This window comes from Engystomops pustulosus, chromosome 4 (assembly GCF_040894005.1).
Source record: "Engystomops pustulosus chromosome 4, aEngPut4.maternal, whole genome shotgun sequence".
NCBI classification, from domain to species: Eukaryota; Metazoa; Chordata; class Amphibia; order Anura; family Leptodactylidae; genus Engystomops; species Engystomops pustulosus.
Genome location: NC_092414.1, coordinates 15674126 through 15700608, shown reverse-complemented (window position 1 = coordinate 15700608; position 26483 = coordinate 15674126). Strand labels below are relative to the sequence as shown.

General features: G+C 38.9%; 2 long non-coding RNA genes across 13 annotated transcripts in view; one reads left to right on the top strand and one right to left on the bottom strand.

The window, feature by feature from the left end:
• The window catches only part of LOC140126152 (uncharacterized), a 98014-nt gene that overhangs the window by 53495 nt on the left and 18036 nt on the right, over nt 1–26483 (bottom strand). Inside the window, exons 2-4 of one of the 10 annotated variants that reach the window (XR_011854760.1) lie at nt 14722–14871; nt 10353–10508; nt 10078–10196 (exon numbers count right to left, since the gene is read on the bottom strand). This is a non-coding gene — a long non-coding RNA (uncharacterized lncRNA). Of the gene's footprint in view, nt 1–10077; nt 10197–10352; nt 10509–14721; nt 15194–21425; nt 21772–22325; nt 22773–26483 lie in introns of those variants that run through there. The other 9 variants (XR_011854761.1, XR_011854759.1, XR_011854762.1 and 6 more) reach the window with 9 other exon arrangements.
• Nucleotides 24583–26483, top strand: part of LOC140126153 (uncharacterized) — a 70488-nt gene continuing 68587 nt past the window's right edge. Inside the window, exons 1-3 of one of the 3 annotated variants that reach the window (XR_011854769.1) lie at nt 24583–24810; nt 25857–25959; nt 26048–26123. This is a non-coding gene — a long non-coding RNA (uncharacterized lncRNA). Of the gene's footprint in view, nt 24811–25405; nt 25531–25687; nt 25960–26047; nt 26124–26483 lie in introns of those variants that run through there. The other 2 variants (XR_011854770.1, XR_011854768.1) reach the window with 2 other exon arrangements.

The window sequence follows — 26483 nt, the reverse complement described above, 5'->3', positions numbered from 1 at the left end:
CTATCTATCTCATATCTATCTATCTATCTATCTCATATCTATCTATCTCATATCTATCTCATATCCATCTATCTATCTATCTATCTATCTATCTATCTCATATCTATCTATCTATCTATCTATCTCATATCTATCTATCTCATATCTATCTATCTCATATCTATCTATCTCATATCTATCTCATATCTATCTATCTCATATCTATCTATCTATCTATCTATCTATCTATCTATCTCATATCTATCTATCTATCTATCTCATATCTATCTATCTATCTATCTCATATCTATCTATCTATCTATCTATCTATCTATCTATCTCATATCTATCTATCTATCTCATATCTATCTATCTATCTATCTATCTATCTATCTATCTATCTATCGCATATCTATCTATCTATCTCATATCTATCTATCTCATATCTATCTATCTATCTATCTATCTATCTATCTATCTCATATCTATCTCATATCCATCTATCTATCTATCTATCTATCTATCTATCTCATATCTATCTATCTATCTCATATCTATCTCATATCTATCTCATATCTATCTATCTATCTATCTATCTATCTATCTATCTCATATCTATCATATATCTATCTATCTATCTATCTCATATCTATCTATCTCATATCTATCTCATATCTATCTATCTCATATCTATCTATCTATCTATCTCCTATCTATCTATCTCATATCTATCTATCTATCTATCTATCTATCTATCTCATATCTATCTCATATCCATCTATCTATCTATCTATCTATCTATCTCATATCTATCTATCTATCTCATATCTATCTCATATCTATCTCATATCTATCTATCTATCTATCTATCTATCTATCTATCTATCTATCTATCTATCTATCTATCTCATATCTATCATATATCTATCTATCTATCTATCTCATATCTATCTATCTCATATCTATCTCATATCTATCTATCTCATATCTATCTATCTATCTATCTCCTATCTATCTATCTCATATCTATCTATCTATCTATCTATCTATCTCATATCTATCTTATATCTATCTATCTATCTATCTCATATCTATCTATCTATCTATCTATCTATCTCATATCTATCTATCTCATATCTATCTCCTATCTATCTATCTATCTCATATCTATCTATCTATCTCATATCTATCTATCTATCTATCTCATATCTATCTATCTCATATCTATCTATCTCATATCTATCTCATATCTATCTATCTCTCTATCTATCTCATATCTATCTTATATCTATCTATCTATCTATCTATCTATCTATCTATCTATCTATCTCATATCTATCTATCTATCTCATATCTATCTCTATTCCAATGAGCTATCATAAATCAATCTAATACTTCTCTATAATCGTCCATCTATATCTATCCATTATCAATAGGATCTATCATAGGTAATATAAACTTTACCAAACTATTTAACTATCTGCTCGGATATTAAATCATAGAGAATCTCTATGGGGGTCATTTATCTTATTCCCCCTTTTCTGAGCTCTTTTTGCGCCTGTTTAGAGTCTAGTTTTTGCACCTCATTTGTCTTTGCCATTTGGCTCTTTGTAGTGCAGGTTTTTTTTAGCCTTACTAGGCGCAAATTTTAGAAAAGACGCCATTTGTTGTACAAATCACACCATTGCTTTTCCTACACATGGTCAGGACTGGGGTGTTATTGTGCAATTATTTGCACCCATATAGGGTCAAATTAATGTACTATAAGGGGCAAACATCTGAAAGCAGGAGAAAGACAAATTAAGCGCAAACCAGGAAACTGCTACACAGAGAACTCCGGCGAACTGCTGGAAAAGGGCGCAAAAGCACAAAATGCATGCAAAAAGTCACTAAAATACAGCCAAAAAAGGCGCATCAGAGTAAGATAAATGACCCCCATTCTATCTATCCATTATCAATAGGAACTATCATAGGTAATGTAAACTTTACCAAACTATTTCACTATCTACTTGTATAGAAAATCGTCTAGAATCTCTTTGTATTTGCTATTTCTAGGAATATTGGGCCACATTTATCACTTTTGTGCGCCAAAGTGTAGTAGTTGCGCCTAAATTCTGGCGCACTGTTTTTCCAGAATTATCACCAACTGTGATAAGGTAATTTCCTGCCTCTTATTAATCACTTTACTTTAACACAGTTTTGGCGCAATTTTGGCGCAGTTTCAGCGCAATGTTAGATTCAGGCACTTACATGTGATCCTGCTACAAGCTCCTCTCTGCTTCTCCCACAGCCCAGAATGAAGATAACACTCACAGCAGCACCCAGGTGTGTGACACCCAGCACCCAGTGACCTCCTCAGCAGGGGCTTCTCCAGGAGGGGATCCCCCAGTGCTGGTCTCCTGCTGCACCCCTGTAATTCTGCACAGTATCCCCCTCAGACACACTGGTGATACTGTGCAGAATTACATGGGGGACACTTGTCAGTACTATGTGCAACATTCTGTAACGTTCTCTTCTCTCTTGCTGTGAGCTCAGGATTCTGCAGAATGTTTTGTAAATAGAAGGTGATGAACTGTAAATAGAGTCTGCAGCTCCTGTCTGCAGAGCATCTCATGTCTGTATTATATGTACTAGTGTCTGCAGAGTATCTCATGTCTGTATGATCTGTACTAGTGTCTGCAGAGTATCTCATGTCTGTATTATATGTTCTAGTGTCTGCAGAGTATGCAATGTCTGTATTATATGTTCTAGTGTCTGCAGGGTCTGGCTGAGCTTTGCTGCTAGAAATGAGCTCTTCTACAAAGAGGCTCAGTGCTTTCCTCTCAGATAACGCCACCTTCGGGCTGGAGTGTTTTTGCGCCCGTTTTTGCGCCTAAATGAAAAGTCGCAAGTGATGAATATCATTAGGCGCAGCAAAACATCTGGATTGGTAAGATAGATGAGGGAAAGCTTGTTATTTTTGCTGCGTGGCTAGTTTGCCGTTTTGTCGCAAAAATGGCGCAAAAACGGTGCGCCTGAATGAAAAGGCGCAAAAACAACAGAAAAAACGAGTGATACATGTGGCCCATTATCTATGCAAGTAACACATATTAATCACACAGTAGTAACCTGTTAATGGGGCAGATCTATCTGTATTTGCGCTTTTTCCAGCAGTTCGCCGGAGTTCTCCATGTAGCAGTTTCCTGGCTTGCGCCTAATTTGTCTTTGTATTTCCATCTCATAACTATCTATCTATCTATCTTATTTCATATTAAGTTTTTTTTTCTTTATTTGTTTTTGTTTATTTTCTATCTATACGATTGTTTATCTTCCATCTTATATTTTATCTATATACCTTACTAAAATCAATCAAATGTATCTATCCATCCATCCATTAGACATTCAATAGGTTTCGGAATGAATCGTAAGCCTCAGTATTAGAAAGTGATTCTTCCGGCCTCTTGATCTCCGTGTGACGGCCCTCGGCTAGTAAAAGTGTGTAGGGTCCTACGCGCTGGATTTCGCCACTTGCCTGAATCAGATCCCTAGGGGTATAACCTCTTTAATCCTCTTTAGTTAATGTATTGGTGATCTTTACTTAGGCAAAATAAACAGAGCAGCTCCCAACAAAGGAAGGTCAGACTTTCCCTAGTTACTCTCTGACCTCCGGGTCATGGCCTTTGTTCACATCTCAATGGGAGCTCCTCTGAAAGGGGCATCACAAAATAGAGGACTAATTTAGGCACGTGCGTTCAAAGAACCACCGGGTATCGGCTTTAATGAAGATGAACTTTTTTTTTTTTCTATAGGTTTTTTTTTCTATTGGTTATTGCACCATCGTCAGAAGGGTAAATCTATAGGAATAGCGAGCGTTGCTATATACACATTGTGCTGCCGAATATTTACTAGGCCTCGGCTCTCTTTTCTTACTTTGTTACACTCCTTTTGTAAAGATAAATGAAGCCCCTGCATTCCAGTCATTTCTATGTGACTCTAACGCAGATGCTAATTTTGGCCTTTAAAAGTGATTCGGAAAGGGTCAAAGGAAGAGTCTAAAAGTAAAAAAAAAAAATAAACCAAGAAAAAAAAAAAAATTCAATTTTAAAAACTCTTATTTGGTATAACCGGTAATATAATTTTGTCTAGTTTGAATAAGAAAATAAATTTGAGTAAATTTGTGTCGAAAAATTTCTCCTTTTTTTCCAAATATTGACCCAGACCAAAACTGGAAGAGTTGTAAAGACCGAATTAAAAATTCTAATAATAATAAAAATAAAGGGGGGCAAATTTATTATACGCTGGTGCAAGTTGCACCAATCCCCATCCCCCAGCATCGGGGCCTCCTGATAAATCTGACTGGGCCTGTGCTGTGGGCAGTTCTATCCAATGTCAGAACAGAAACTGGCGCAGGAGAGAAATGCGCAGCTGCTAGGCAGGAACACCCCACTCCAGCCCACTGAGCTACTGGCCACGCCCCCCTTCACACACATCCACACCCACTTGGCCTGGAGGTATCTTAGAGGAATAAATAAGCTAAGTTCCTGGCCATACACCTGGAACTGTGCCTACAGGCTCTGGAACACAAGCTCTGATAAATCCGCCCCAAAAATTTATGAACATATTAATGTTTTTCATAGAGTATCATATATAATTCACTAATATTTCAACTTAAAATTTTATTTTGGTCTGTTACACCTTTGGTGATGCAAAATGCTGTTTAACCCAGAGGCCAGTTTGACATGCCCATAGTAGGGTCCGTAAAACAGTTACAATCCACTAGTAATTTTAATACAGGCAGTCCCCTACTTAAGAACACCCCACTTACAGACGACCCCTAGTTACAAACGGACCAGTTTGTAATTTACTGTACTTTAGCCTTAGGTTACAATAAACAGCTATAACAGTTATCAATGGTGTCTGTAATTAAGCTTTGTTATTAATTCTGGTTCTTATGACAATCCAACATTTTAAAAATCCAATTGTCACAGAGACCAAAAAAATTTGGTTTGGAGCTACAATTATAAAATATGCAGTTACGACTTACATACATATTCAACTTAAGAACAAACCTACAGAATCTTGTACGTAACCCAGAGACTTCCTGTAACCCCAACTTAAATCTCTAGAAGACTCTACAATAATCCCCCAAAAATTGATTTAGCCATACCATGGTGGGACGGGTTAGGTCTTAGAGCCATGATACAGATGCAAAACTACAAATATAATCAACAGTGACTACAAATACTCCATTATTAGAGAAATGTTTGGTGTCCCAGAAAAAAAAAACTACGGGCTTAAGGCAGAGGTAAGAATAAAAGATAACATGTACTTACCCAACTCTGAATCCCTCATTCCCACAGCCCAATCCCCGAAATGGCTGGAAGTGTCACCTGTCACACGGCCACAACACTAAATAAGTGGCCTCAAGAGCAAGATCAGTGATGTATCTCCTAAATTTCACTGTTCTCATTCTTAGTCGTGCTCAGGCCTTTGATTGGGCACAGTGGTCACATGCCTGCCTTCACTTCCTGTCCAGCCTGTGGGACTAGGAACTGGGTTCAGGACAAATTCACACCCCATGGTCACGGACATTTGTTGGGTTTTTCTGCGAGGGGGCAAGGCGATGAGGTATCAGCAGGAACGATGGAATCAAAACAACAAAACCATAGCCAAGCTTCATTGACATGGAAAATGTAAAATTCACTCAAGATAAGAAAAAAATAAAAAATTTTTTTATGGTTTTACATTCAAACTCCCTTACCAAGTACTTGTTTTACCTCATGAGGAGCGAGTAGGGGGCCTATGGTGGAAATTAACAGAGTCTTATTCACCAGCTGGCTTGTAAATATCATAATTTCCGCTGACTTTTCATAGGCCACTTTTGGTTTAATGGGGAGCTAGTGGGTAGAAGTGGCTTCCGGTGCAGTTTGGGACGTGAACGAAAATGGCGGAGACAGCAGTAGAACTTAAGGCCAGGTTCGACTTGGTCTAAACGAGTCAGACCTGGTGGCAGACCACACTTTTCGCCTTTACTATGAGGCCACAGTATGCTGGCAGCGGGGACAATTAAGCTGGTGTTTAAGGCTTAATAGGTAAGTCTTGATGATTTCCTCCCGATGACTTTACACGTGAGAGCCAAACTTCAAACGGAAGGATATGTTTGGTCAAAGAACCACTTTGTTTCATGTCTTTGACATAAAAGTCTTTGTATCACTTCCAAAAAGAGCTACAACAAGTGAGATTTTCACTAGAATATTTGATTCAAAATGGGCCAGTATTTCTGAGAGGTCCTAATAATAACTTGAAAGGTGGACATTTAGTCCCACCCATAAAACAAGGTTTTAGAGTTATTAGAGAACCTTATGACAGATTGTGACATGTATCCAAATTGCGCCAAGAGCTTTATGAGGAAAACCAGTCTTAGTCATTGAGCCTAACCCTCATACTACCCATATCATGCTCAAAAACATTGATATGTGAGTGCCTTTTGTACTTATTTTTCCTTTCAGAATGTCGGTATGAAAGCTTCTTTGAAGTGGTCTAGACCAGTTTCCTGAGAAACTGTATCACAATTTCATGTTTCTACCCAAAAATAATAGTTTTATCCTTTACACTGCAACAACAGGAACAGCAGAGGCTTTCGAGATATACAGATACTCAATAAAACGAGAATATATTCAAGGTCCTGTGAGTAACGTTCCCATAAAACTAACCCTAGCATCGCTGTATATTTGTCGGTAAAAATTCAAAAGATACATATATTCGTGCCCTCACGGAGGAGGAGACCAACATAAAAAAGTTTGAGAAGTTCTTCAAGACAGAAGGACCTTAATTGTTGACCATCATATTTGCCCAAGTAAAATGTGGCCTCAAAAAGATGATCTTTGCGAGAAGTTTTATTGCATAAGAATTTAAGGTTTTTTTGGAAGTAAATATTAGAAGTATTTTCTCTCGAGTTATCATCAGACTTTTATGTTATTGTTAACTGTGGGAAAAAATTAGATATGGTCTTCTTTAAGAGATGATTGATTGTTGAGTATGTTTCGGTAGAAGACTTTACGGTTTTGCTGCTTTGCGATCTTGTCAATGGTTTGAAAATAGTAGAAAATGGCTGAGAGGACCATAAAGCTGAGTTGTAAAGCAATCATCCCATGGACATCGAGAGTTGTTCGAAGAACATTTGGATGGTACCTTTTCTAACAAGATGAACGAGACCTTGTTCTCTATGCTACTGAAGCCTATGAAAATCTGAAGTGGCAAGGCCTTAGTCCACACGGTGCCCATGTACTAAACAGAAACTTTGGGTGCTAAAAAAACTTTCGAGATAGAGTTGGAAGGTGCCAATACATATGGGATGGTCATCCAAAACTACTCTATAATACTTATCTAATTTTTATGAACAACTTTAAGGAAATGTGCAATACCTCATTACTCCTGGGGTGGTGCTCCAGGACAAATTAAACTTGCTAATAGATTTCGGTTAATTCTTGGGATCCTAACACCCATGTGATATCTTAAAAGTTTATTATCAAAAACAGATTTTCATAAAAATTTCACCTATACTTTGCATAGTAAACATCTTAGTTACAGGCAGTCCCCGGGTTACGTACAAGATAGGGTCCGTAGGTTTGTTCTTAAGTTGAATTTATATGGAAGTCAGAATTGTATATTTTATAATTGTAGCTAGTGCCAATTTTTTTTTTGCCCCAGTGACAATTGGAGTTAAAAAAATTTTTATGTAATTGGACCAAGGATTATCAATAAATCTTCATTACAGACACCTTACAGCTGATCATTGCAGTCTGGGACTATAGTACAGCCTCCAGAGAGCTTCACCAGAGGTCACAGGGGGCAGAGGGGTCCGTCTGTAACTATGAGTCGTCTGTAAGTCGGGTGTCCTTAAGTAGGGGACCGCCTGTATACAGATCATACTCCAGAGTCATAACTTGAAGCTCCTGTGCCACAATGTAAATTATGTAAAGCGGCCTCCTCATGCTTCATGGTCCGGTGGCGACTTATACCAGTAGAAGGGTATAATAGAAGATAAGAGTGTTAACGATTTACTTGCCCGATTTACTGGTCTTCTTATATGTATCTTTTATCTTTTGTGAGGGATACGATAAGCTGTAGAGTTGGTTCTTTGTACCTGACTGTATTTTTTTAGAGGTTGTAGGACCTGCTGTGGTGAATGGAATGTGTAGACCTAAACCACCACGCAAATCATTACGAGGAGAATGTGTCTTGTGGTTTTACTGTCAAGTTTGCTAATGGATAAATGTTGCCGAAATGTAACCATAAAAATATCTTAGGTATTAGAAATGTGTTGCACATGAGCTGGTCATACCCCAGAAGCCCAGCATCCAGTGCTACCGGTAACTTAACATTGCGCGTTGTTTTTGAATTGTTTTTGGATGTCTACTAAAAAAAAAACTCAAACTAGTCCAAAAGATTTATCTACTCCTTTCATAATCAATACACATCATTCCCAATTCACAAGATAGAAAAAAAGAGGCCCAGTAGGACCATGGACTTTAGTTGTTGGGATACAGAAGGTGTTTGGTCGGAATAAAGCCCAGGAGCCAAAGGGTATCTGCTCACATTGCATAATACCAGTGGATTTAGCGTTGGCGGTACAGCCAATCGTAAGTTGGGCCTACCAGAAGTGGTGATATTAAGGCCCCTCCCTTCAACCATAAAATACCATAAAAATCATATCATGTAGAATATATCATCAACAAGATCTAACAATCTATTATATTCAAATCATCCTATATGAAATAGATCATAATATCAAATTACTACATATGATTAACATTATAAAGCCTTACAACCTGGGGCCCAGCGGCTAATTCTCTGATGGTCTGGTTGGTCAGTCCGACACTTTTTTCAATACAAATGTTGTACTACGCCACGGCAGTAGCCACATAGGGAACAAGCTGATTGATTGTGGAACGTGCGTGGTATGACGTGCCATTGCGCTAATGTGTGCAGGTACGCCTCATCCCCATGTGGATAGAAAAGTACTATAAACATCATACAATGGAGGATTATAATATGGGCATTTGGGGCAATCTCCCAGGGCCCCAAGGTCCCATTGATCCTGAATCACAAGATCAAAGAAGCGGGCAGTAGCCGGCACAGTGTTTTACACTCCCTGCTCTGCCATTGACCACAGAGAGCACAGGACATCGGCGTAGCTATATATTGGGAGGCCTGGAACTATATACAGGGGACTGGGGCTATATACTGGAGGGCTGGAGATGCTATATACTGGGGAGTGAAGCTATATACTTGAGGGGGCTGGAGCTATATAATGGGTGTCTGGAGCTATATATTGGAGGGCTGGAGATGCTATATAATGGGGGGTGGTGAAGCTATCTACTGGGGGGGCTGGAGCTATATAGTGGGGGGGAGCTACATAGTGGGGGTGCTGGCACTATATACAGGGGGCTGGGGCTGTATACTGAAGGTCTGGAAATGCTATATCCTGAGGGGGGGGAACATATATACTGGGGGAACTGAAGCGATATATTGGGGGCCTGGAACTATATACAGGGGGCTGGGGCTATATACTGGAGGGCTGGAGATGCTAAATACTGGGGGGGGAAGCTATATGCTGGAGGGGGCTGGAGCTATATATTGGAGGGCTGGAGATGCTACATACTGGGGGTGGTGAAGCTATATACTGAGGGGGCTGGAGCTATATAGTGGGGGGCTGGAGCTATATATTTGGGGGCCTGGAACTATATACAGGGGGCTATATACTGGAATGCTGGAGATGCTATATACTTGGGGGTGAAGCTATATATTGGGGGGCTGGAACTATAAACTGGGGCTGAAGCTATATACTGGAGGGCTGGAGATGCTATATACTGGGGGGTGGTGAAGCTATATATTGGGGGAGCTGGAGCTATATACTGGGGTCTGGAGCTATATACTGGGGTCTGTAGATATATACTGGGGAGCTGGAGCTGTATACTAATAATATGGTACTAATATGGTCACAGTGTGGTCAGTTATAGTGTGAAGTGCAGTGTAACCCAGGTGATATTATATTGTAAGTGACTGTGGTATTTTTAGCTTTGCTGTTACTGATCAGTACTGTAGTCATTGACTGACCTTCTAGTATAATCCTCATGATGTGTTGTGTCAGTGAAAAGTCTTCCTTCCAAATACGACCCTTGGGGGTGTTGTTAACTGTCAGTATTTTTGGTTAGGTTCTCTTTTATAGGGGATGCCTGTTAAAATTGTTGGACATGAGGTAAGATCAGAGGTAGAAGTCCGAACAGGTAGGAGGCCCTAAGGGTAGCCTTAATCTGCCATTGACAGCATATTATAGTTAGGGGTCATGGGGCAAATTTTGCAATGGGTGCCCAAGTGGCTTCAATTCATACCTCTCACATCATGAGAATGGGAGTCTACAAGTCCATTGTATAGTTGGAGCTGTAGTTCTTCGAGGACAGAACATTTTTTAATGACGTTTTGACCATTTTAAAGAACCCAAGATTTCGGGACCCCTCATATTAGAAACATTCCATTCAAAATAAATTCTAGGGAAGAAAAAAAAAAATACTAATTCAATTTGTACCCATAGGGTAGAATATGGAAACGGGCAAGTTCCGAGTTCCGTCGGTCATAGCATCTACCATCTTCCCTCTTGTGGTGTAAAGCTTTGACCCAATAGCTTTAACATTTAACCAGAAATTGTCGCCAGCCATTTTTCTTAATTATTCACCAGAAAGCTACCATATATACTCAAGTCTAAGCCGAGCCGAGTATAAGCCTACTGACTCGGCCCGGCCGGCGAACAACTGTGATGTTAGCCACTGCTGACATCACAGAGTGCGCCGGCCAGGCCGTGGGCATGAAGATGTCGCGGCCCTGGCGCCGGCATGAAGAAGGAGAGGCGCTGCAGACGGAGCTGTCGCGGACCTGCAGTGGACATGAAGATGGAAGCGGAGCTGCCCGGGGCCATCGGAATATATTTTTTTATATACTCGAGTATAAGCCGAGTGGGTAATTTTCAGCACATTTGTGCTGAAAAACTCAGCTTATACTCGAGTATATACGGTAATTCTAAGAATGTTGGGAAAAAACCCTGATAATTCCACTGGAGTTCTAGTAAATTTTCAAATATTTTATTGTGTATTTCCGAAAACCAAAAATTTCAGTATAGTTAAATCGAGCAAAAATTTAGAAGGTGGGGAATTACATTTTCAAATTGTAATTCCAGCCATGCAAACGAGCTCGCCGCTATCGGAGGCCTTCTTTATACAAAGAACGAAAACAAAAAACAAAAAAAGAAACCTTGTCAAAGGGGAGAGAAATAAATGGGGGAAAAAAAACATCCTTACATCCCTCATAGGGCTGAGAAAAGCTGTTAAAGTAGGTCAGCAAGAATTTCTTTTGAAAAGCAACCATGAAATTTTAAAATTGGCAGCGTCTTCACCGGTTAGAAAATTCTGTGCCCTTAGAAAGCAGCTGATAAAACTGCAGCTCCGGGGGCGGACAGACAAAGAAGGGACCCCATAAAATGTTGCCGATACCCCAGTAAAAAAATTTGACAGTGTGCATCCATCTGCAGAGGCCTTGTAAATCTCTCCACCTCTGTTGTGTGGTGTGTGAGAACGGCTCTTAGAAATGACAGCTCGGTGTCTATCGGCTGGTGACAATTTCTTTTTGTTTTTTTCTTTTGGCCTCGTCGAAGACCTTATTGTGACGTACGGCTTTTTAACGAGACCTTTTATCCTCTGCAGCTTAGATTTCTAATGTATGGAAGGGCTGCATTGTCTGATGACCTCTTAATTTTGTATAAAGAGGGCTATGTATGTGTATATATATATATAAATTTTTGACAATTTTTTAGATGTTTTTACGTTACTGTTTTTGGCTCTTAGTCCATTGGCATTACCATTTGTTCTTCACCGTGTACAAGTTAGAATGGAATTTTTAACACTTTTTTAGACTCCCATGTCAAATGAGTGCAATAAGTAACAGCCTCCTATTAGCTATGTAGTTTTACAAATTTTTTTGAAGTTTTTTTTACACCATTATTATATATTATATTATATTATACAATTTTGTATATTTTTTAAACTTTTTTTTGCAGGACATTAGTCTAAAAAATGCATAAGATAATAGGCTACACCTACATACATTTTTTTTAGAATTTTATTTCACATTCTCAGGCTTTGTATATAACATATTGCTGTTTTATTACATAAGGCTAACAGTCCTGAAATGCATACGGCCACAGGCTGTAATTACATACATGTAAAAAATGTTAACTTTGGTTCTTAGCCTTTTTTTTTTTACTTTTATGGGATTTTTACATCAAACGAATCAAATAGCATTTATTTATTTCATTTTTAGATTTTTTTTTTGTGAAAATTACTTAGGCTTGTGATCGCATAAGTCGATTGGCAGACTTTATGTAAAAAAAAATTCTTTTAGTCATTATAAGGCTAATACATCTGAATTTGAGAAGGCAAAAAATGTGCAACAGGCGCATTATTTTTTATATTACCTTTTTATGTCCTCTGTTTTTTTTTTTAACCTTCTTTTTGGTTCTTTATGCCTTACTATAGGTTTAACTTTGTATAACATTTTTGTTGTATTGTATTTCTATGTTCTTGTGTTTGTCAAACCGATTGCGATCTTCTTTTCCCCTTTTTCGGGGGCCAATCAATTAATGAATTAATTTATTTAAAATAAAAGGCCGCACTTTCATTTTTTTGTAATTATTTTTCTATAGTATGCACACATTATTACTGTAATATTTTTTTTCTTACCAATCCACTGTAAGAGCCATTTTCCCTTTGTCTATCCTGTCCCATTAACTTTTGTATGTTCAATTTTACATGACCAGATATCTGAGAATGGGGTTAATTTTTTATTATTATTTTATGTGATGTTATATTTCTTATGTTGTACATTACGCATTATACCTATACTGCCTGTGAACAGATATATATATATCTTTAAATTCGAAATGAAAAAAGTAGCAGCACAGAACTAAATAAGAAAAAGCCGGGTGCTATCCCACTGAATACTTTGAACTATCTTTACTTTCTCTTAATTCAGATAATTTGGTGCCGATTAAACTTCTACCCTATAGGTGTGTAAACTCTACAGAAGAACAAGTAGTGGGCTACTTCCTACTACACGGCACCACCGGCACCCCATGGGTTAAACGTACTTGAGAAAGGCTACGCTTTCCATGTATACAGGTGCTGCCAAACAGCCATAATAGACACGGAACAAAGTTGCGGCAGAAATTGTGCTAGGTAATGGAAGTGCGTGGCATCAGAAATGTGTGCCTGCTGTTGTGTGGAACATTATTAAATCTGCCGATAAGTGATTAGTGGTGGAATGGTGTCACTATATACCGTATTATTCATCGTCCTGCCTCATTACAAGTCAGGAATTGATCACGTAGAAAGAATAACAACAGAAGCTTATGGCAACTGCAGGTGGGTCAGACGGAGAGCGTCGGAGGGCTGTAGATAGATAGATATGACGTAGATAATAGATAGAAAAGAAAGAAAGAAAGTAAGAAAGAAAGAAAGAAAGGATAGATAGATAAATATGAGATAGATAGATATGAGATAGATATGGGATAGATAGATAGGAGATAGATAGGAGATAGATAGATAGATAGATAGATAGATAGATAGATAGATAGATATGAGACAGATATGAGATAGATAGATAGATAGATAGATAGATAGATAGATAGGAGATAGATAGATATGAGATAGATAGATAGATAAATATGAGATAGATAGATAGATAGATAGATAGATAGATAGGAGATAGATAGATAGATAGATAGATAGATAGATAGATAGATAGATAGGAGATAGATAGATAGATAGATAAATATGAAATAGATAGATAGATATGAGATAGATAGATAGATAGATAGATAGATATGAGATAGATAGATAGATAGGAGATAGATAGATAGATAGATATGAGATAGATAGATAGATAAATATGAAATAGATAGATATGAGATAGATAGATAGATATTGACTTTTTCTGATAACTGGTGTTCTGCTGCTTTCTTTCTACTTAAGTTAAATAGATAGACTGATTTAATATCCGCTATGATTTTGATATTGTATAGATTCTAAGCTGTTATTTTATTATATACCTGCAAAAGGCAAGAGATTTGTAGAAGATATTAGGTAGTCTGTTGTTTGTGGGGTGTAGTACCCTGTCCCAAAAGCTTAAAGTATCTAATCTAAGGGCTTTTAGCTGTAGAAAAACTTGTATTTACCTATCCATCCCATATATATCTATCTGAGAGTCAACCCCTATACTCCATTTAGGATTGCTTGAGGGGATAATAAATACATTGTGCAAACAAATTATAAAATTATATGCTAATGTTGGTGTCACGTATATTGTAATGATTGTTTTCTAAGTGTAAAAGTGTGCTATATTTCCTAATTATTTACCTGTCTGTCTATCTTCTTTATATTCTGTCTATTATCTATGTCACTTCTACATATCTCTCTATCATCATTGATATCATATCTATCATTTAAATGTATACATATATATATATACATATATATATATAATATATATATATAAAACCCACATATATAATTTCTATATTTTTACTAATATTTAAGGTACATTTCCTTTCCGTGTAGATAAGTATGTATAAAAGCATTGAAATACAACATAAAATCAACGTCATCACAATTCTATTATCCTACGAGTAACAAAAACTATTGCTGTAAAAATCACCTCATCCATTATGGGCTATTAGTCTTCACAATATCTCTTCTTCTCTTCCACACAGACTACATGGACAAATCACACTCACAGTATTTACTCACTAATATCTATGTAACGTCAAAAAATGACTCAAAATGCAGAAAAACACCATACTGTGTTCTGGAAAGATAGAAATGACAAAATTAAAAGAAATTCAGAAATTGGACAGAGTCTTAATACAGAGCACACGAAGTACATGGGGCGATGAGCCGGTCACTTTTAACCATTTGTGTAGCTATTGCTATTGAATTGTGTGCGTCCAGGAAAAACTTAAAATGGTGGCAATTAGTGAGCTATAAAATGGCATCTGGATACTGACAAAGCATGGATGGCACTATCTGATAAAGCCAGATAGGGAGATTTGTTTTAAAGGTATCCCTCAAGATATCTGCTTGCCTCTTATCTATATATTTATCTATCCATCCTTCCCTTTACCTATTTATTTAATTTATTTACCTCATTTTGTCAATCAATTTACCTCATGTATATCTATTAATCTATATATAGCTGTTCCTCATGTTTATCTATCTACCCACCTATCGATTACATGTATATTTATCTATATATTTATCATTTCATTGACCTCATGTTTATCAAACTACTGACCTATGTATTTACTTCATGTTTATCTATCTACCTACCTATCAATTTACCTTATGTGGATATATTGGCTTATCTATCAATTAACCTCATGCTATGTATCTGTCTACCTATTAACCTCATGCTTATCTGTCAATCTAATTGCTTCACGTTTATCTCTCCATATACCTAATCAATTTACCTCATGTTTATGTATTTATGAATGTATTGATTTACCTCACATTTATCTATATACCTATCACTTTATTTACCTCATTTTTACTTCTCTAACTACCTATCAATTAGAATCCAACTTATCTACCGATCGATTTACCTCATGGTTATCTATTTACCTTTTGATTTACCTCATATTTATTGATCTACATACCTATAGATTTACCTCATGTTTATCTATCTACCTATCTATAGATTTACCTCATGGTTATCTATCTACCTATTGATTTACCTCATGTTTATTGTCTACCTATCTATAGATTTACCTCATGTATATCTACCTACATATAGATTTACCTCATGGTTATCTATCTACCTTTTGAATTACCTCATGTTTGTTGATTTACCTACCTATTGATTTAGCTCATGTTTATCTATCTACCTATGTATAGATTTACCTCATGTTTACCTACATATAGATTTACCTCATGGTTATCTATCTACCTATTGATTTACCTCATGTTTATTGATCTACCTATCTATAGATTTACCTCATGTATATCTACCTACCTATAGATTTACCTCATGGTTATCTATCTACCTATTGATTTACCTCATGTTTATTGATCTACCTATCTATAGATTTACCTCATGTATATCTACCTACCTATAGATTTACCTCATGGTTATCTATCTACCTTTTGAATTACCTCATGTTTATTGATTTACCTACCTATAGATTTACCTCATGTTTATCTATCTACCTATGTATAGATTTACCTCATGTTTATCTACCGACATATAGATTTACCTCATGGTTATCAATCTACTTATTGATTTACCTCATGTTTATTGATCTACCTACCTATAGATTTACCCCATGTTTATCTACCTACTTAGAGATTTACCTCATGGTAATCAACCTACCAATTTATCTCATGTGTATATATATATATACACACATATCTATTGATTAACTTTATCTTCATACATTAACCTACCCATAGATTCACCTCATCTTAAACTATCTATGTATCTAGTGATTTACCTCATGTTTATCTACCTATTTATCACTATTTTTCCAAATGTTTTTACATTTTTCTTTAATTTATATCCATCTACGTCTTCAAATGCACAATGCACACACACACACACACACACATATATATATATACATATATATACATGTATATTAGTATCATGTTTATTCTGCACTCTCTAGTACAATGTTCTTCAGTTTTATGAGACTTTTAGCTTCATCAGATCTCGGTATGAGGGATGCACTTGACCTGTAAGTAAGGAGAATATGACTGACCAGCTCATATTCTTTCTGCTGGCAATGGTGAGCTTTACCATAAAAACAGCGTTCCAGACAGGGATACACAATTCCTGAGTTACTCATGTTCTCATTGTACTACGTTAGGAAGGGGTTAATTATTAACCTCCGTCACCATTTCTATTAATTGTATTGTCTATTGTGTTGAACGAGCGTCTTTTAGTCACTTGTTCTGTGTACAACGACTTCTGTTGGAATTAGAGGCTCTTCAGACCTTCACGATTTTATACATCAGGGTGCTCTGATTATGGTGATTTTTTTTCCCTGAATAGAAATATAGACTTAGATAGAAAGGTAGATAAATAGATAGATAAAGAAGACGAGACGTTGATTCAATATTGGCATTGTGTATCTGTGTGTGCATCACTAAGCATGGAGGACAGAAAGAGAAGAAAATAACTCTTTAAGGTCTTGAGAACCAAAATTGTGGAAAAATATCAACAATCTTATATATTCACATGAACGTATGGGGGACGTATATACGGCCGACGTATATACGGCCGATATACGTCCCCCATACACTCCTATGGGCGCACGGCACCCTACGGGAGCGGTACGGTGCCGCACACGTGCGTTCCGTACCGTTCCGTACCCGGGAAAAAGATAGGACCTGTCCTATCTTTTCCCGTAATACGGGGCCGTGCGCCATAGGTTGCTATGGAGAGGGGCGGGAGTGAGCTGCGCTCACCTCCTCCTCCTCTCCCCGTACACTGCCGTTGCCCGGTACGGTACGGGCGGGCAACGGCAGTGTGAATAAAGGTGTACAAGTCCATCTCTACAGATATTGGTGTTCTTTTGTCCATGGCACACAACATAATCAAGAGGTTTACAACCTATGGAGCTGTAGCTAATCTCCCTGGATGTGGACAGAAAACAAAGATTTGTTGCAATGCAGGATAGTCCGAGTGGTGGATATGTGCCCTAATCAAGTTCTAAAGAAATTTTAGTGGTCCTATAGGCCCAGGGTGCATAGGTGTCAATGCAAGCTATGCATCAACATTCGAATGTAAAAAACATTATGGGAGTAGACCCAAGGAGGACCCCACTGCTGACATCGAAACATAAAAAAGCTGGATAGGTGTTTGCCAAAATTTACATGAGTGAGTATAGATCCTTCAGGGAAAATGTCCTGTGGACATATGAGATCAAGATAGAGCGTTTTGGTAACGCACATCATTTTACTGTTCACCAAAAACGGATGAGGCCTACAAAGAAAAAAACTTGGAGCCTACAGACAAATATGGAGGTGGTTCAAGGTATTTTTGGAGTTGTTGAACTTCGCCTGGCCTTGGTGCCCTGACTATGTGCAAAAGATCTGAACATAACAATGTGGGGCCAAGTGTCAAAAAGTTGGGTTTGCATGTTAGGTCATGGGTTTTCCTGCAGAACAATGATCTCAAACTGCAGCCAGAAATGGATGGCAAGAAAATGGGGGGAATGTGTCCGGATCTAAATCCCATTGAACACCTTTAGAGTGCAAACCATACAAATATGAGAGGGCTACAAAAGAGGTGTAAGAAGTTTGTTGATTGTCATTGATTTCAATAGGTGTTGAGAAGGAGTTTATACCTTATTTAGGACAATTTGGGCCTTGTAGGATGTTTTTGCCTCAACATTGGATCAACATTGCAATATTTATAGGTTGGACTTGATGGCCCAACATCTTTTTTCGATCTTATCTTCTATGCTACTATTATAAATAATTTCTTCCAGAGGGTGTGCAACAAAATATTAAGGCCCATTTTTGGAGTTCTGCATGAAATTATATCATGTGGGCTTTTTTCTCAGTTTTTTTTAAGTTTTTACAATACACACCAAGGAAATAAACACGAGTATAACAAAACATGTATTCTGGCAACAATTATTTGGTGAAAAATTTCAGGGGTGCCAACACCGTGAGGCACATTTATCATACGCTGGTTCTAAGCCTCCTGATAAATCCCAGTGGGATTCTCCGCTGCGTCACTTCTACACTAGGTCTGACCTGGCTTAGAATTGCACTATAGCTTGCGTCTGAAAGGGCGCTCCATGGCCCGACACCTCCAGTCCAACCGGCATAGAGGGCGGAGAAGTCACAATTAGAGATAGATGGATAGATAGAGATTGATCGATAGGTATGGGATAGATGATAGGTAATCAGAAAGGTATCAACTATAGAATGGATAGGTTCAAGGTATTATGGGGTACCTTAGTCTTAGTCTGATGCACCTTTTTTGGTTGTATTTTAGTGACTTTTTGAGCACATTGGGGTATTTGCACATTTTTTTGCGCCTTTTTCTAGCAGTTCGGCGGAGTTCCCTGTATAGCAGTTTCCTGGTTTGCGCCTAATTTGTCTTTGTATTTCTCCTGCTTCCAGATGTTTTGCGCCTTATTTAACACTGATTTGCACCTATATGAGCGTAAATAATTGCGCAATAACACGCCAGTCCTGACCATGCTTAGGAAAGGTAATTTTATGAATTGTGCAACAAAATTGCGCCTTTATAAAAATTTGCACCTAATTAGGAACAAAAAAACTTTATTTAACAAAGACAAATCATGTGCAAAAAATAGACTCATGAAAGGCGCAAAAACAGTTTAGGGAAGGGGTAAGTAGGATAAATGACCCCCTTTATGTGTGCATAAATAGATTAATAGATGGATAATTAGATTAGATAGATACCGTGGATAAAGAGATAGATGTGGTTGAATAAAAAAGTTTTTTTATAGATTGCAATTGCAGATATAGGCATAAAAACTATTATATCTTGTTCTAAATCTTCTAGGCATGGTAGGTTGTTGTTGCACCGTCTTAAAGACTCGTATATTTTTAGCATGTCATTACCTATATCTTACATTGTGTATAACAGCATGAGGGTAGGTTATGTATATGCCACGCAGAATTCTGTACAATATCTGTCTATTGATATATCTATGTATGTCAGCAGAACTGCAGTTTTCGGAGGTTGGGAGTGCGATGGGTTAACACGTTGCTTGTTCGGTTGTTTGCATGGTGTTCTACGTTATGTACTGGAGTGAAATTAAATACACCCGCCTTTCTGCAGCTTTCTATTAACCCTTGAGTCATATCCATAATTCTCTTTTAGAATTCTAACCTTTTACGACTCGTGGCAAGATGGCGGCCATTGGGGGGGGGGGGCGGAACGACGACGGAGTGACAGGGAGGGGATATATCAGGGACAAACTCCGCTGGGGATTGGGTGACTACCTCTCAAATGGAAAATCCTTAAACTTGTATGTACCTTTAAATACACATATCCAGAATTCATGAACAGGCTGACACGACGTACAAAGACAGAAGTCTAGAAAGTGAAAGCAGCCTTCGATGTGTAGCGCCGCAGCGGCCTGGACATATCATCTGTATATGCACATATCGATATTACCAAGAGAGAGCCCCCACTTTATCTAGGGGGGGAATTATACTACACACACATGAAACAAGCAACACACAGAACACGGTAACACAAAATTATCTCTGGGTCTATAAGGTGGGTGAGAGGTGTATCTTATTCTGGACACCATATAGAAATAGAGTAAAAAGTCCTATATGTTCGGTACGTCCCATATATCATACCACTGAATATACAAGTGTTGGGAAATATTCTGAATCCATATAAATAATTACCGTATTATTATATTTTTTATTTTTATATCTATTTTTTCTATTTTTTTTTCTAAATTTATATCTAAATTTTCTTTATCTAAATATCTTTCTAAAAATCTACCAACATCATATCTATTTATCATATAGATAGGCAGTGTGCAGGGGTGGGGCCACAACGCCCTGTGCCGGCCCACTGCACGGTGCAGCACCTTCCCCTCCATGCCCAATTTGCGAACAGGGGGTACATATGTGCCGTGAAGTGCGCAAAAATCACACAAAAATCAGACGTACAAGCTGTGATAAATGTGCCCCATAAGGCCCAGGAACAGGAACTTTCATTCAAACCAATGTAAAAAAAATTCAAAAAGTTAGGCCTGACCCTAAGGCTACCTCCCTCAGCATCTAGTTATAGAATATTCACTAAACTTATGTATATTTTTATATATCACGTGTAATGATAATTTACTGTATATAATCTTAGTCTGATTCTTGTATTTTAGTGATTTTTTTTTTGTCGAATTAGGGTAATTGCGCAAATTTTCCAGTAGTTCGCTGTGTTAGCAGTTCCCGCCTTATTTTTCTTAGTATTTTTCTTGCTTCCAGATGTTTGCACCTTATTTAACATTGATTTGGGCCTGAAAGGGCGCAAATAATTGTGCAAAAAACACCCCAGTAGGAAAGACAATGGTAGGGGTGGCGCAAAAATTTGCAACATAGACAAATAGGGGGTGTGATAAAGGACCCTCAATGTGGTGTTGTCGCCTCGGATATTTCCGGTCATTGATAATCTAAAATAATAAACATCACCGTGAAGCAATGCATAAACCAATAGTGAAACTACAGGCCTAGTATGTATGTCCATACCATACTCCTCCCACCTGTAGTCAGGCTATTATATACATCCTAGGTCCGGCCTAGAGAGAGAGAGCCACAGCAGTGTAAATCACAGAGTAATATCACTAATAATATAATAAGAGCTACCTGCTACGTATAAGGACCTGGGCTCGAGCTGGAAGCCGTACGCGTCGTGTTAATTCTGTAGTCACTCCTCGTAGCGTCCCCCACATCCTGCCCACAAGAGAACGTGACTATTTTTACACCATTTTGGTTGCCGTATTATAGTATTTTACCCCACTCCTCATACCAGTAACCCCTTACAACCCAATATCCCTCCATAATGGGGGGGGTAGGGTTATAAGTATAACATCCATTGTCAACAAGATAATATCGGTTGTAATAAAACGGTAACTACGCAAATACTCGACTGTTTTCGGTACGCAGCACCAGGCACCCATAAGTTTAGTCACGTATAATAGTCTCTCTCTAACTCCAAGCCCTTCCTTCTTTTTTTTTTTTTTCCCTCCTTCAAATTTACCAATGAAGTTAAAAGTATATATTTTTTGATTACAGCAGAGGGAGGATTCAATTGGTTGAGAGAAATGGCGAGAGATGACGCAACGGGACACTTGGCCGGGTAGAAATGCTGATGTATGCCAAAGCAGACGTACCAAGAACCACTGTTGCTATGAGAGAATTAGCTGGTAGAGGTCTGATTGAGCCCCCCCCCCCTCCCTCTCTGCTTTTTTGGCTTGTACCATCGAGACTGCAAACAGCTCACTGTAAAGAAGGGAGAGGAAGAGTCCGTCGGATGTTTTCATTAGAATGAATAGGAAAAAAAATGGGAATACAGGTTAGTGAGAGCGTTACAAGCAGGGAGGGGTGGGAGGTATGGAGAAGGCGAGAGGTAGCAGTTAACTAGGCATATCAAAAGATTGCAGCACGTAAGGCAGCTCTAATCAACTACCGACGCTCCTATTTTTGTTTTTTTCCCGTTTTTGTGTTGGTTTTTTTTTTTCGACAAAGGATAAGAAAAGACCCCACCTTGCTTTCTTTTCAGGCAGTATTTTTCCCCCGCGTCAGAAGGATCTCGGCTTAAAGATTTGCTTTTAACTCCTTGACGTAAACCACCAAAATTCAGAGTTCCAAAAAAAATGTCAAAAATATAAACTATATTTTAAAAGGAGATAAAAAAAAAAAAAGATAGAAAGTGAGAGAGAAACCTGTGGAGTAAAAGGCTCGCAGGATTTTTTTTTTTGTCTTGCTTCTTCGGCAGAGAGAGAGCGAAAAAAAAAAAGAAAAAAAAAAAAGTTTGTTCTGCTGAACTTACTCGAGCTGCCTTTGGAAACGATGCCAAAAGAGGCAGGATGTTCTCCTTACAATAGCCGTACAGTGATCTGCCACAAATGGAAAAAGCCAAATGTTGGTTCTTTGGGAAACGAAGAAGAAGGAGAAGAGAGAAAAAAAAAAAATCATATGCTCGCGCTCGCTCACGCGGCGGGGCCGACGCCGGTCCATCTCTGAGAAAATGAGTGTAACATCTCTGCTGCGGGAGAGGAGGAGGTAGTGCTCGCACCAGTGAAGGGTTAAGGAGCTGGGGTTTTTTTTTCTCGTGTGTGTGTGTAATTTTTTAATATCTGGTAGCGAGGAGGGTACTCATTTCTCGGGTTTCGAGTTTTTATTTTTTGTTATGTTGTTGCTATCTCGTGGTCTTTTTTTTTTTTTTTTTTTTAGGAACCTAGAGACATTTATTAGAAAAAGAAAGAGAAAAACAGTTCTGGGTAACCGGCAACGTGACATTTGGCATGATTTCTGCAGCTCGCTTGAGGTTATACAGGGGGAGGGAGGGCAGGCGAGGCTGCAGTAGGAGAGTTCGGTTGTAAAGAGAGAGAGAGGAGAAGAGAAAATGGAGGGCAGACTTCTCTCTCCTCTCGCACGGTGGATCCTCCGCAGAATCCTCTGGCGTTCTGTCCTCTTTCTTTTTGCAGCCAGGGTTTTTTTTTATTTTTGCATTTTTTTCAGTTTTTTTTTCTTCGTCTTCTGTAAGCACACTCAATCAAACTGCAATCATGGCAGCTGGGTTTTTTTTTTCCCCCCAGCCCAGCAGTTGAGCTGTGTCGCCCAAGTGCTTATCAGCTTTTGACTCCGTGCCAAGATCATAGCTCGGAAAGAGCCAAGCAGCTCCGGCTCAGTTTTTGCAGATGGTTTTTTAAAGTGAAGGCAGGGGAGTTACTGTAGGAGAGGAGAAAGAAAGAAGTGAAAGGGGGGGGGGGGGGGGAGAGGCAGGGCACCCAATCGAATACAAAACCAAATAGGGGGAATCTACGTGTCAACTGGGTGTTAACGAGGTGAGGGTTACCCAAAGGAATTGGGGTGCCAGGGTATGCTTAGATTTCAGGTGCACACGTCACTGCACATACATACATATATAAATGTGCTATTTATCTATCTATTTATCCATCTATCCATCCAATCATCTCATATTTATCCATCTATCTATCTATCTCATATCTATCTATCTATCGATCATCTCCCATCTCGATTATACTATCGACCATCTATTTATCTCCCCATCTCGCATTTACCTATCTGTCTCTCCATCTTGTATGTATCCATCTCTCCATCTCATATCTATCTATCCATCCAATCATCTCATATTTATCTATCTATCCATCCATCCATCTATCTCATATCTATCTATCCATCGTCATCTTCTCCCATCTCGATTATTCTATCGACCATCTATTTATCTCCCCATCTGGCATTTACCTCTCTCTCCATCTTGTATGTATCCATCTCTCCAACCCGCAGCTATCTATATCATATCGATCTATTATCTGTCTATGCCTCCATCCAATATCTCCGACCTATAGACACATGACTACGCTCAATTGACAACTCCGACGCGTATCGCCAACGCTTATCCCTCCACTGAAATCTGTCGAACGACCAATGTGCCACAAAGTTGAGCGAGGATTAACCCCCTCGTGGCGCTCAATCGCCAGATTTTCTTTCCCGAAACCCCCCAAAGCTAAGCAGCTCGTCGCTTACGACGATCTGTGCCATACCAACATATATTCTTGCAGGACATCAGTAGGCGCCCGCGGGCATTTTAATTAGTTTTTCCCTGCAGGTGGTAGTTGGGATATGAGGAGATCTGGCGGAACGCGGAGAGGGTGCGGCTATCTGTGCCAGCACCATAGGTAGATGGAAGGATAGATAGATATTACCGGTGCAGGCTTTGTATGGCTGCTATGTGTCAGTACAGTAGTGAGGGCAGTGCTGGCTGTTGTCTGGGTTCATGCAGTATGTGTTTGTGTGAGGGTACGTGTGCTCACGCAGGGCCGTGCCTCTGTTTCATCATCAGCCCTAACCCATCTCTTTTCGCTAGCTCACGCACTCCTCCTCTTTCTAAAGGCAGACTCTGCTCGAGTCACTTGCAAAGGGGGAGATGGAAGTCTGCAAATAGCTACTGCTGCCGGTTGCATTCCTGCTGCAAGGGCCTCCCCTTCAGATGGCTTGTGCCAGGGTACAACTTTTTCTATTGCAGCGAATGGGATCTTTTTTTAATTTTTTTTTTCCCCTCCGTCCTTTTTTTTTTTTATTGTTTAACCCTCCGCTCATTTCTGCTTCTTTGTTTTTTATTTGCAGCTTTACTTTGCTTTTTTTTTTTCCATTACGACAAATTTTTTTTTTCTCGCTCCACGGTGTAACAATGAGCCAGCCGGTGCCAATTCTCTGTACAGATCATGGCTCCCCTCTACTCCTGCCACCTTTTTTTTTTTTGCGATCGTGACGCATTCGCCCGTCGAACAAACAAAACGCCCTTTTCCGTTTTTTTTCTTTCTTAACCACCCCCCCCTCCGACTTTACCGCCGCCGCCATCACCACGCCATTAACCGCCGACCAACGCCACCTATCTAAAAGGATGGATAGTTCTGTTTCCTCTTTTAATCTGACAGTGGCTACAAAGGGAATACTGCCTATTTTTTATATTTTTTTTGTTTCGTTTTTTTGCCCCCCTTTGCTTTCCTTCTCTCGTTATTTTTTTTTTTTCGGGAGGCATATGCGTGTGCGTCGTAATGCACTGCCTGGGACAGGTGCCAAGCTTAAAGACAAAAGGGGGGGGGGGGGAAATAGGCGGCAAAGATGGAAAAATGGCAGTAAACAACAACAATATATATATATCGGGTCGAGAAAGAGCGTCCTGAAAATTGGCACCAAGCATATGTCTACAACCGGTGCCAAGGTGCCTATAGATATATATATTTTGTGTATATATATATGTGTATATATGTCTATGCATGTGGATTTTTTTCTTTATTCTTACGTAGTTAAAGGCGTGAGTTAGCGTTAAGGGGGCGGTGGTCTTTTTTTTTTTTTTTTTGTGCCTGCTGAATTATTCATAATTAAGTAGTGGAGTCGGAGCATTAGCATGCACCAGATATGCTGTTTGTCTGTTTGCTAACATTCTTCATTCAAGACTTGTTAACTGCCAGACGAGCTTAACACGCTTCTCTCTGTCTCTTCCTCCCTCCCCGTTTCTCTCTGTCTTTCTTTTGCCTTTCATGCCAGCCCCTCTCAGCCTTCTGTCGTTGCTGGGTGCTGGTAGCCAAGGGGTAGTGGTGGTGGCAGGAGGAACGCACGCTGCTGCCGAGAATATGAAGCTGGTTGCTAGGTAAGGACCGCCCTTCCAGCTCTTACAGGCCTGCAAGCACTTGCAGAAACTGAGCTCTGAGTCTGCTCTTGTCTTCTGCTTTCCACAGGAGCGAGGCTGCAAGGTGAACGCATTCAGGGCATCGAGCCCCCTCTTTCCACCGAGGCTTTTCCACCGTCACATCGGTAAGAATCCTCAACTCTGGATTGTGATACTGCAAAAAAATGTTTAAAAATCTCTTAATTTTTCGGCAACTTTAACACATCTGAAAAAGGTTTGTATTCGTCTCCTTGGGGTAGTTTATTTATATAGGGTTTTTTTTGTTTTTTTCTTCACATTGAAAAAAGCAACGTCGTGATCTCCGAAAAAACATCCTGCTGTCTCCTCACAGACAGATAACATACAGTTAAGATACTTTCATTTTCACACAGCAAATGGCCATAGAGGAATGGCATGTGAAGAGGGGGGGGGGGAAGCCTCACTTCACGATGGTCGGAGGTTTTCATTTGAAAAGTTCTCGATTCTCAGGAGGTGGCAGTGATTTT